At 48.4% G+C, this 12426-nt stretch overlaps 1 pseudogene; it reads left to right on the top strand.

Annotated features, from left to right (window-relative positions):
* The first annotated feature begins 13 nt into the window (after positions 1–13).
* Positions 14–1300, top strand: LOC119305802 (annotated as a pseudogene).
* Positions 1301–12426: the final 11126 nt, after the last annotated feature.

The raw sequence follows: 12426 nt of genomic DNA, 5'->3' as shown, positions 1-12426 counted from the left end.
GTCGCGGTGGCCGACCTGCCCAGCATGGTGCGCCCGGGTGATGCTTCTGCCGTCGGGCAGAGGGCAGGCGAACGAGGTCAAAGCGTCCCCTCCCCCACGAAGTATACGGCCGCGGACGCGCTGGCGTTCGTGGCGGCGAGCCTCGGGAAGGGCGGGTGGGGCGGAGGTGGAGGTGGATGGCGCGGGAGGTGGGCCGCGCTGTTCCGGCGCGGGGAGAGGTCATCGGACAAGTCGTCGTTGTCGGCGTCCTCGTCCTCGTCGTTGCTCCGCCGGGTGCTCGGCGACGCGACGCTGAGGGACACGGTGGCGCCGCTGCTGGTGCCGTGCTACGACCCTGGCCACGGGCGCGCCGTTCCTCTTCTCTCGCGCCGACACCGTCGAGAGCGACATCTTCGACTTCCGCCTCCGAGACGTCTGCGCGGCCACCTGCGCTGGTGGCTCCGCCGCGGCCGCGGTCCGCTCCGTGAACGGCCTTACGGCCATCGCCGCTGCGTCCGGTGGCGTGGCAGCCATGGGCAACCCCGCCGCGGCGGCCATCACACACGTGCTGCACAACAAGCAGGAGTTCCCCCTCGCCACCGGCGTCGACGACCTGCTCGTCGTCTCCATCGGCTCCGGGTCCTCCTCCGGCGGCACGGCCTCCGGCTCCGCCACCCCGTCCGCCGGCTAGCGCACACCGATCCCCCCGCGCTCGCCGTCCCCCGCCGAAATGGCCCGCCTCACCGCCGAGGGCATCGCCGACATGGTCGACCAGGCCGTCGCCATGGCGTTTGGCCACACCTGCGGCCGCAACTACATGCGCATCCAGGTCAGCCAAGCCACAGAGCTTCACCTCGCGCGTCCCCTCCATTCTTGTCGTCGTTGTTTCAATCAAACGCTAACAACGAAGAGTTACTGGTTCCAGGCAGCGGCGTCGGCGCACTCGATCAAGGCGCTCCGGTCGCTGGAGGCTCGGAAGGTGGTGGCGATCGCGGACGGGATGCTGACGACAAGAATGGGGTCGGGGTCACTCCACCTCCTCCTCGTCTCCACGACCGCCCGGTCGGCGGCGACGGGAGCCGGACATGGTCCAGGGGGCTGATTGCTTTTTTAAAAATCTATTAGGGGTCTCTGTGTGATTATTTTGCCAAGTCAGCTCCTTACAGTCCGACCCCATATGTCAGAAAGTGATTAAATGGGCTAAATCACCTGTTCAGTGCAAACTACAAAATGTTTACTGAATGTGCGGTGTTTTTTGCAAATGATTAGCGACCCGGTGGTTTTCCGCAGATGAAGCCCCAAATGTGATGGTTTTTTGCAATTCATTCGGCATTGGGAGATCAGGAGTCAACTTGACTTTCAACATTCTACTGCGCAGAGTATACCTGCATGTGCAACTTCTGCTGACTTTCAACATTCTAGTGCGCAGATTTATGTTCGACTATCATCCATGATGTAGGCGTCAACACTGTTCATGGTGACCTGGCAGTGATTAATTCAAAGCTTTTTTTCTCTAAATTTGTTTTGTCCTCACATAACTGAAGGTTATTTCAGATCATTAAGAATCAAGTCGCAGATCCTTAGCAGCTCGCCAAAAAAAGAAAAGAATAAAGGAATACCGAGAAGGCCAACAGAAACCAAAACGAGCAAAAGAGACCATTAACTGGAGGCTGAAATTGAACTGTTTTATATATTGTCTTAAATGTTTAAAATGTCTTACAAAAATGAACGAAAGAAGTACTAAAGATGATATATATACAAGCAAAGATTACGATACGCAGTTTCGGGGACTCCATAACCACCGTTCCTAGCCCCACTACGGCCTCATTTGGTTCTAAGGGAAGATAATTCCATGGAAATGGTGCCCTGGGTAGAATGTTCTTGACCAATTAATAACCCCGTGAAAACTTCACATCACCATTTGGCAGAGATGGGGATAATACACCCTTCTTACCAATGCAATTTTTCCATTGCGCTGCTGCGGCTACCATCGCTGGAGAGATGGATGAGTTCCCACAGCTGTAACTCTACAAGAACATGACTATCAGCGGCATCAAATCAGGAAACGGCGCCACCGAATTTGGTCTCGTCAGTGCCATGCCGGAGACAACAAGATCCGAAGAGGAGTTCAACGCTTTCATCACAGATCAAAGGAGCGACACACCTGCTTTTCTCCTTGACGACTTGCAGGGGTGGCGAAAAGTCACCACGCAGGTCAGATGGGGCCAGCAGCTCAACGAGGGATGCCGACGTAGACCAGGTGGAGGAGGGACTCGCCGTCGGCCTGGGGATGGAGGAGGGACACGCTGGCGGGCCGTCGATCCTGGGCACCGGAGGGAGAGGGTCAGGGGCGTTGCTTCGGTCGACGACGGATCGGGTCAGACGCATAGGTTTGGTCGCCGGCGGAAGAGCTCGGAGGTGGGCGCTGGATCTGGGTCGACGACGCCTGTCGCGCTCGTCTCGCTCGAGCTGTGGCTTCTCTCCCCGACCTATGGGGTCGTGGCTTTTCTCCCCGTGTTAACGACGTGGTTCGGGCAGGGATCCCTCCCCCTCGTGTGTGACCAAATGGCATCGTGGGCTTACCTGGGTCAGTTCGACCGGTGGTTTTCCTGCACGGGGAAAAGGCAGGGATCCCCCCAGGATCCCATGCAACCAAACGAGGCCTACAGCAGGCTTGGCACATGAAACCACAAAAGACAAACCGACCACGCGACAGTAAAAGATTAGGTAAACGTTCGTCGACCTCCTCCGTCTTGCTCTCGCCGGCAGCATGTCCGTGTCAGCGAGTAAATAGCATAAAACTACTACTTTATATGCTAGGGTTCCAAAAAACTACCGATTTTTAATTTTTCTCAGATAACTATCAAATGGGTGGTCGGCTGTTTCGAAAAACCCAAATTGTTGAGTGCTTATCAACTGATCACGATTATGACAGGTCAGGCCCACACCTAAACGAAGCGTTAGTTTGACCGTTAACTGACATGTGGGGCCCACATGTCAGTGTCTCTTCTTATCTTCCTCTTCTCCTCTCTGCCTCCCTTCTCCTCCACTCTCCCTGCTCGTCAAGAACAGCACAGAACCGCCATGGCCGCCGACCACACTCCACGCCGTTGTCCTGTGCCACGTCCGGCCACCGCCCTATGCCACTTCAAGCCCCACTCTAATGTTGTTGATGGTAGGAGCTCGCCGGACCTCCTGGTGGCAAGGTGGAGACGAGGAGGCATACCAGAGGCCGGCGACCCTGCCGCGCGCACCATCTGGAGTCTCCGCCGCGCGCCATGGGGCTCCGGGAGGGGTCGCCGCACTGCCACACGCCATCAGGAGGCGCTGAGGGCCGCCGCGCCATCCGCCATGGAGCTCCCCTCGGGTCATCGCGCCGTCACCCGCCATCTGGACCGGCTGGGGGTCGTCGCCCGTCATGGGGTCACCACGGCTCGCCGCTCGCCATGGGGTCACCACGGCTCGCCGCCCGCCATGGGAGCCGGCGCAGAGAGGCGGGCATCGGCACTGCGGCGTCGTGCAGCACAGGTCGGCGGGGGGCGTAGATAGGCAGGGAGAGAAGGAGGTGAGGCGAAGGAGCGACCAGGGTTGAGCCCCGGTGATCACCAGCGGTGGGCGCCGAGCGGCTCGCCGGCCGGAGAAGGCGACGTCGCGAGGTTCGGCCAAGATAGGTCAGGGGCGAGAGGAGTAGCGCCATGGCTGCCCTGATCTGGAGCAAGGACCTGATTGCTTTTTGCAAAGAAATGCAGGGACCTTATTGCTTTTTTAAATTTGTGTGCAGGCCCACCCCTAACGGTCAAACAAACAGAGCTCTTACGCGCGGGGCCGACCTGTCATAATCGTGATCAATTGCTAAGCACTCGGCGATTTGGGTTTTCTGAAACAGTCGACCACCCATTTGGTAGTTATCTGAGAAAAATTAAAAACCAGTAGTTTTTTGGAACCCTAGCCTGTAAAGTAGTAGTTTTATGCTATTTACTCCCGCGTCAGCTTCAGCAGGCTCATCCTCGTCGATGCTCAGGCCCAGCTTCAGCATGCGGTGGATCCTGGTACCGAAGGTGTTGGGGTCGTCGAGGCTGAAGCCCGAGGTGAGCAGCAGCATCACCACGTCCTTGAGCAACTTGTCGTTCTTGTCTGCGTCAGCGTGCTTGCGCAGCTCCTCCATGATGGCATTCTTGGGGTTGATCTCCATCGCCTTCTTGCTCGACATGTAGCCGCTCATGCTCGTGTTCCTCAGAGCCTGGGCCTTCATGATCCTCTCCATGTTGACAGTCCATCCATACTCACGGAGAGTCAACAACGCGGTCAGAGACGATCACCTTCTCGACCCTATCGCCCAGGACACGTTGGTGGCTTGAAGAAAGCAAAAACAACAAAGAAAAAGAATATAGATGATTCTTTACAACTACAACCTGAAATGCTTTTCACAAATCAAATGCCTATGTATAACCCAATCTTAATGATATAAGAAGTCTAACATTTTTTAATTTCTCTCTTTCAAACTTTGATGCTAAGCTTTGCTATTAATCTTCGTAGGGGCATTTCAGAGAAAATATTGCACCAGGATCAGCAAGACCCGTTGGTGGCTCCGAGAAAGAAAAACAAAGAAGAAAAGGAAGACAATCTATTCTTTACAACTACGATCTGAAATGCCTGACAAACCAAATGACTGGGTATCTACCACAGTATAACCCAATCCAAATGGTATAAGTAGCATACTTTTTCAACTTCTTCTCATTTTCAATCTTCTATGGCCTAAGCTTTTCTGTTTATCCGCATAGGGTCATCTGGAGCTCCGTGAATCATGTATTCCTCTATTAGCACATTATAACTCAAGTATGCAACAATCCATTGGTACCTTGACCCCAACTATGATGCCAAGACAAAATATGTTATTCCCAACAAAAAACTCCTACCAATGGTACTTCTACCCCTATGATAATGGTAGGACAAAATCTGCCATTCTTCCAAGAACAATGACCTCTAGCCCTACGATGATACCAGGACCTAATCTATCATTCTTTCAATAGCAGACTCCTACCAGTGGTACTTCTACCCCTATGATGATGCCCGGGCAGAATCTATCATTTTTCCAACAACAAACTCCTACCATTGGTACCTCTACCCGGCGATGATGCCAGGACAAAATCTACCATTCTCTCAAAAGCAAAAGCCAACTTAATCAATGTTATAGATTTTTATTTCATGTACTTGTGTGCAATTATATTAGAACCTATGAGTATACGACCATGGATTGAAGGAGACTATCTATATGAATCAACAATTAATTTCATAAGTAATTCGTGAATGTCATAAATATAACAATAATCTTGTATGTTCATGTATTGAATAGGCTTAGTTAGTATATGGTATAAACTGTATTATTACCAATATCATAGATTTTTTTCCCGCCAAAAAAATCATAGATTTTTTTGTCTAACCTGGCAAACAAACCAGTAATCGATCACTACTAGGAGCATGAAACAAAACCAAGAATGGGCCAATAGCTTACTCGGTGGGCCATCTTTGTTATTGTGACAAATCCATCACTAGTAGAAAACATGGCTTTGGTTCAGGCCTGACCAGCCCATTAGTCCCGGTTCAGTCACGAACCGGGACCCATGGGGGGCATACGTCCCGGTTCATGCGCCCAAGGGGCCGGCCGGGCCTCGTGGGGGATTTGTCCCGGTTCGTCTGGACCCATTTGTCCCGGTTCCAGGCATGAAACGGGACCAATGGTCCTCGCTCCTGGCCCATAGCCATTGGTCCCGATTCGTGGCTGGAACCGGGACAGAAGGAGGGCCTTTAGTCCCGGTTCCAGCCATGAACCAGGACCAATGAGTTGCCTATATATACCCCATCGCCGCAGCAGAGCACTCCATACTGCTCTGTTTTTTCTGGCCGGTGAGGGGAGAGCTTTGTGGTGCTCTAGCTCACCTCCTATGCACATGAGGTGTTCGATGAAATGCCCGAGCCACACTAATTAAGCTTTCTCCTCTCGAAGCTCGACCTCCAAGCTCCATTTCCCCCGAGATTTGTCTAGGTTTAGCGGTCCGTCAGGTCCCGTCCCCGTATTCACCGCCGTCGATCTCCCGCACCGATCTCGTCGCCGGCACTACCGTGGTGAGCCTCTTGTTCTTATCTTCTTTCTGAAAGAAAAAATTCTTACTTTAGATAGAGACTTCTCTAATTTTCTTACTTTTATTATTGCTTGTTATTATATAGTACAATGGTTTTGGTATCCGCCCCCGTCTGCCCTCGTCCTGTCTATGATTCGGATGTGGTATATATATTATCTTTTATAACTATTTGGTTCATTTATTGTTTATGACAATTATGCCAACCAGCGTGACATAGATTTTATTTATCTAGGACGTATGTGAACCGGAAATTCCAACCGACCCTATTATCGAGAGGTTAAATTTAGTTGAAGAAGAAAACAATTACTTGAAGGAAAATAAAAAAATGAGGAGGAGAAGATGATATTGGAGTTGCATGTTGCGGATGTCGTCGATGATCACAAGATCAAGATGGACACAATGCGTTTGAAGATTAGAAAGATTAGAAAATATGCCATTCATACCGAGGCTTGGTATCATTATGCCGTTGGATCAATTGTTACCTTGGTTGCGATTACGATCGCATTTGTTGTTGCATTGAAATGTTTTACATAGTTTCAATGTATGGTTTAATTAGATGCTCTGGAAAGCTATATGTTGTTCAATGAGAACTATGTATGTACTTTGGTTTTAATGTGATGATGAACTTCTATTAATTTGGTCACTTATCTATCCATGATGTTCTGTAATGGTTTTTGACACACTTAATTATATATAATGCACGCAGATGAACCGACAATGGATGTACTGTGACAGACACACCTCCGAGTACGTTAAGGGCGTGCATAATTTTCTCGAAGTGGCTGAGGCAAACAAGCAGAATGGTTTTATGTGTTGTCCATGCCCTATATGTGGGAATACGAAGTCTTACTCTGATCGGAAAATCCTTCATAGCCACATGCTTTATAAGGGTTTCATGCCACACTATAATGTTTGGACCAGGCACGGAGAAATAGGGGTTATGATGGAAGACAACGAAGAAGAAGAGGATGATGACAACTATGTGCCCTCGGAATACGGTGATGCTGCAACGGGGGAAGCTGCTGAAGATCAAGAGGAACAAGACGATATTGTGCCCGATGATGATCTTCACTGGGTCATTGTTGATGCAAGGAGACAGTGCGAAAGTCAAAAGGAGAAGCTGAAGTTCGATCGCATGTTAGAGGATCACAAAAAGGGGTTGTACCCCAATTGCGAAGATGGCAACACAAAGCTCGATACCGTACTGGAATTGCTGCAGTGGAAGGCAGAGAATGTTGTGCCTGACAAAGGATTTGAGAAGCTACTGAAAATATTGAAGAAAAAGCTTCCAAAGAATAATGAATTGCCCGACAGTACGTACGCAGCAAAGAAGGTCATATGCCCTCTAGGATTGGAGGTGCAGAAGATACATGCATGCCCTAATGACTGCATCCTCTACCGCGGTGCGTACAAGGATTTGAACGCATGCCCGGTATGCAGTGCATTGTGGTATAAGATCAGACGAGATAACCCTGGTGATGTTGACGGCGAGCCCCCCAGGAAGAGGGTTCCTGCCAAGGTGATGTGGTATGCTCCTATAATACCACGGTTGAAACGTCTGTTCAGAAACAAGAGCATGCCAAGTTGATGCGATGGCATAGAGAGGACCGTAAGAAAGACAGAAAGTTGAGAGCACCCGCTGATGGGTCATAGTGGAGAAAAATCAAGAGAAAGTACCGGGCTGAGTTTGCAAGTGACCCTAGGAACGTATGGTTTGGTTTAAGCGCGGATGGCATTAATCCTTTCTGTCGTGGATTTGTCACGGCAGATGGCCTTAGCGTGAGGACTTAGTCGCGAGGCCAACACATCTATGTAGTAGCTTGAGAGGGGTTGATCGGGACGAGAGACGTGACACACAAGACAAGGATTTAGACAGCTTCAGGCCCCGGGAAACATCATCCGGAATAGCCCTACATGTTGTTTGAGGCTAGGTCTCATTATGCTCATCGAGATTCGCCGCATAAGCCGGCTCCCCCTTTGTGTCTAGCCCTAGATATTGTTTCTTGTTCCTTGTCCCTCTTTAGGGTGCCCTGCCCCTCCTTATATAAGTTAGAGGGGCGGATTACCTGTGGAGTCCTAGTAGGACTAGAACTAATCTATCTTCTCTTACAAGTTGAATACAAGTCCGGGTCTTGCTTCCTCGTAAAGGAAATATTCATCAGCCCTTTCCTCTTAAGCCGGCCCATCATAACGCGAGCCGGCCTTCTGGGCTTTGGGCCTTGTTGTCCATCTGACCCGCCCGCCGGGTTACTAATGAGTCGCCATGCTCCAGCCAGGTCATATCACGGGGTATATCCCCGACATTAGCCCCCAGTTTAATTTGGATTTATCCATGTTAAAATTATGCTGCAAAATAAACACAAGAACAAATTTGACATGTTGTGCTCCGGGTAAAGAATTCTTGTAAACCGGCACCTGAACATCCTTAAGTCCTTGTTATTTCCTTCTTCTAGAAAATCCGGGTCAATAGACCAGCTTCACAATCAATTTGCTTGTAGATGAAATATTGTAAACAAATAATCCATTTGAAACGGCTTCCAAAGCGCCGGCTTAAAAATATAGGTCTTGAAATACTCATCTGATTTTCAACCGGCTTAAAGATGTAGATCTTGCCGAGTTATAATTTCCAAAATCTCCGGGTTATAAAAGACTGATGATGTCGAGTCATCATTGTTGTTAACCCCGGGTCATGTAATTGATCTTCCTGATTTACTCAAAGCTGAGAATTTGAAGATGTTCCTTCTTTATATGCATAATACCTGTAGCCCCCAAGTCTTAAGAGGAGAACATAGTGATAACTTAAGACTTGCTTCAATATAAGTGTTGCAACCTTGAAGAAATCCGGGTTATTCATCTCAATCATTAGTCATAAACTGAATATTCCACATATGTAGCCCCCAAGTGCCGGGTTGTCATGCTTGCAGAAACCTGGGACTTGTAATTGCCTTATGCTCATAAAAACTTCAACTAGTGTAGCCCCTAAGGGCCGGGTCATTATGCAATAATGAGCAGGGACTTTGTAAATAATTCATTGATAATAACATCATATGATGTAATCTCCACCATGGGGCTTGAACCCACGTCCATAAAGTTAAGAGCTTTGTACTTTACCAACTGAGTAGTGGATCCCTTAATGTAATGGACTGAGGCTTGTGTACCTATTTTCGATAGGAGCAATTGGTAGCCCCCAAGGGCCAGCTCATTTAAAATGTGATGAGTCGGGTCTTCAATAAGTTGAGCAAAAATGACTTTGCATTAGCCCCCAAGTGCCATGGTGCAGGCTGGCAGTGACATGGGACTTGTATATTCAATGCAATCTTGATTTGAACAATGCAGCCCCCAAGTGCCGGGTCATAAGCCTGCAGCGACTCGGGACTATTTCCTCTATTGTAAAATAAATCATGCCCATTGATAAAAATAATAGCCGTTGCGCTAAGGCGACTTTGAAAACCTCAATCATAACACTAGTTATTGATAATCACCATAGAAATCCAGCCATGTTGGCTATTTAAGATTTGAACAATATAATCCAGTATGAAACCTCAATCATTCAATATCATCATGAAAATCCAGCCAGTTTTGGCTATTAAAGATTTGAATACCTCATCGGTTGACAAGTAAATCCGGAGTTTAAATACCTGACGGCTCTTGGCCGATGACGACTTAATGCGCATTCATTGTAACCCGATGGCGTATAGCCTTTGAGAAAATCAAGAATTAATAACCCTTTTGAGACATCAATTTCAATCTTTGATGATGGGCTTGAACTTGATCATTTATGTACGCCATAGCTCTGTAAATCCTGCACAGAGTTTAAACAACATATACCCTGGCGACTTAACGTCAAAATCCAGGGCAGGTAACCACCCAAATATAGTCTTATCCTGCACACAAGTAGATCACAAGATCCCTATAATCCTTTGAATGATACCACCGGTTTATGTGACCCGGACAGTGAAGTTGATAACTCAACTCTGTAAGAGCCGCCACATATGATATTTGTGACAACTCAAATACTTGCGATTGTATAAAAATAGATAAAAATTTTGAGGCTTCTGATTCGAATACGATCAGTAAACCGTTCCAAAGGGGTTAAGATAAGATTCGAATACGATCATATAGCCCCCAGTGGCGTTGGCATTGCCGATCAAAGTGGGTATCGACAACTGTGTTCTCTTTGGTTCGAATACGACCTATGTTTGAACAGGAAGCCCCCAAATGACCTTAAAAGTTGTTTAACGACGCTGATTCGAATACGATCCACGTCGATTCCCAAAGGGGTTGAGCTATGATTCGGATACGATCAAGAAGCCCCCAAGTAGGTTCAGCAGTTTGCTAATCAAAAGGGTATCGACGACTATGTTCTCTTTGGTTCGAATACGACCTATGTTTGAACAGGAAGCCCCCAAGTGACCATATAAATTTTGGCATTGCACCGATCAAGAGAGTACTGATAGCTATGCCCGATGAGCAGGAAGCCCCCAAGTGACCATAATAAAATAAGCCGTAAGGCAGGATACCCATGTTTTGAACCGTGCATCATGGCAGCAAGTTCCCTTTGGTAACCATTAATTTGTTTGAGATCTCGAACTTGCGAGAGATTAATTCTTTTGAACCGGAAATTCTTAAACCGGATATTGAGATCCTCAAAGCTTTGTAAGGGACAAATTTACCTTGATCCGGATGTTGAACCGGTTTTGAGAGCTTCAAAGCTTTGCGGAGAAAGATGTCTCTTGAGCTGTATTTTAAACCGGAATCTTCATTTCGAACCGGAAATTTTTCTGACGGCCTTTAAATATTTGCCAATAAAGCAGTAGCCTCCAGGGCCGGGTTATCTTCCCTTCAATGACCCAGAGTTCTTGAAATCATTGAAACCGGCTAATTTTGTCGAGCCATACCATTGTAGCCCCCGAGTCTTAAGATGACTCAAAGAGTTGGCTTGAGATTCTCCATATTTGACCATAGCAGAAGGTGTATATCATTGGCGTTGATAACGCGATGTGAATCCATAGAAGGTTGAGGTGACTGCGGCGGGTTATAAATGATCCCGTATGAGCCGTGTCAGCAATTCGGCCAATGGTTCCTTCCAACTGGCTGTTTGAAGTTAACCAAACTGTAGTGGCGGCGACTTGTGTGCCTGCCCATTGAGCCATCCAGTGCAGACGGCGGCTGATAATACATGATAATTTGCCTCCAATTTGTTGGAAGAAAACCGGGCTTCCCAAGCAGTGACTTGCCCATACTCAATAAACAGCTCATGCAGACAGGTGCGGCCCGATGTGTTGATGTAGACCAGGCCGCGAGAGACGGACGGTAAAGACGACCGCAACATCTGAGGCGGCACAGACAGATGAACCGGCCGTGGCGTTGTAAGCCGGTGCGGACGCGTGAACCGCCACGAGGGCAGATGAGCGAGTCGTCCGTGGCATTGTAAGGCGGCGCAGACGGGTAAGCCGGACACAGTATTGTAAGCCGGCACGAGAGTCCATTGAGTAAGGACGACCACTTGTGCCGAATGATGTTGGCACGCCTCCATCTCCGCAGTATAATGCCACTTTGTAATGAATAATTCTCCTGCATATAAAACACAACAGGGCAAAGTAGTTTTGCTCGGATAAATTAATATGTGCTTAAAAATAAACAAGATAAATAGAACATGGTATTTTTGGACGATAGATGATTTCCATGTGATGCATTGTCCATCAGAACGTCTGTGAGCGTAGAACAATGAAGTTGGTACTGCATGGGAGTCTGATTTGACACATCGTTCTTCGACAGATAAAGCGGCCAGCACAACTCATCCGTCATGCATGCGGCAATTAGTACTAAATAACACAAATTGATGGCCACGTGTGTGGCATTTTTCCTTGGTCCTTGCGTGAAGTAATAACCAGTGTTGACGGAGTTTACAGAGGAAACGTTTGACCATGGTTGCTGCCCTTTGACTCCGCCTGCAGTCTTGATCTTTGAGACAAAATATGATGAAAATCGGCTTCGTTGAATTTGATTAAGCTCTGCTGCTAGGGCGCGCTAGAAGCAGCGACTTGGCCACTATTGAATAATGAATCCTGCTGCACATTTCTTCGGTTAGTTAGGCGTTCATTCCTTTTTTAGTTTCGTCAGAATAAGCTTGAGGCGCTGAGAGCCTATTCTCGTGCACACCCGTAGTTGCAATGGAGTTTGTGTTGACATGCAGTAGATAGCTTGCCGCTGCATCCGCTCTCGTGGGATAGTGCGAGATCATAGTGGACATGACGGCTTCAGAGGCAACATGGGAGTGGAGTGATGATGCGGCAGCAGCTCCGCG

Source organism: Triticum dicoccoides, chromosome 5B (genome assembly GCF_002162155.2).
Source record: "Triticum dicoccoides isolate Atlit2015 ecotype Zavitan chromosome 5B, WEW_v2.0, whole genome shotgun sequence".
Taxonomy (NCBI): Eukaryota; Viridiplantae; Streptophyta; class Magnoliopsida; order Poales; family Poaceae; genus Triticum; species Triticum dicoccoides.
Note: the sequence above shows the minus strand (reverse complement) of the source record. Positions and strands in the feature narration are given on the sequence as shown.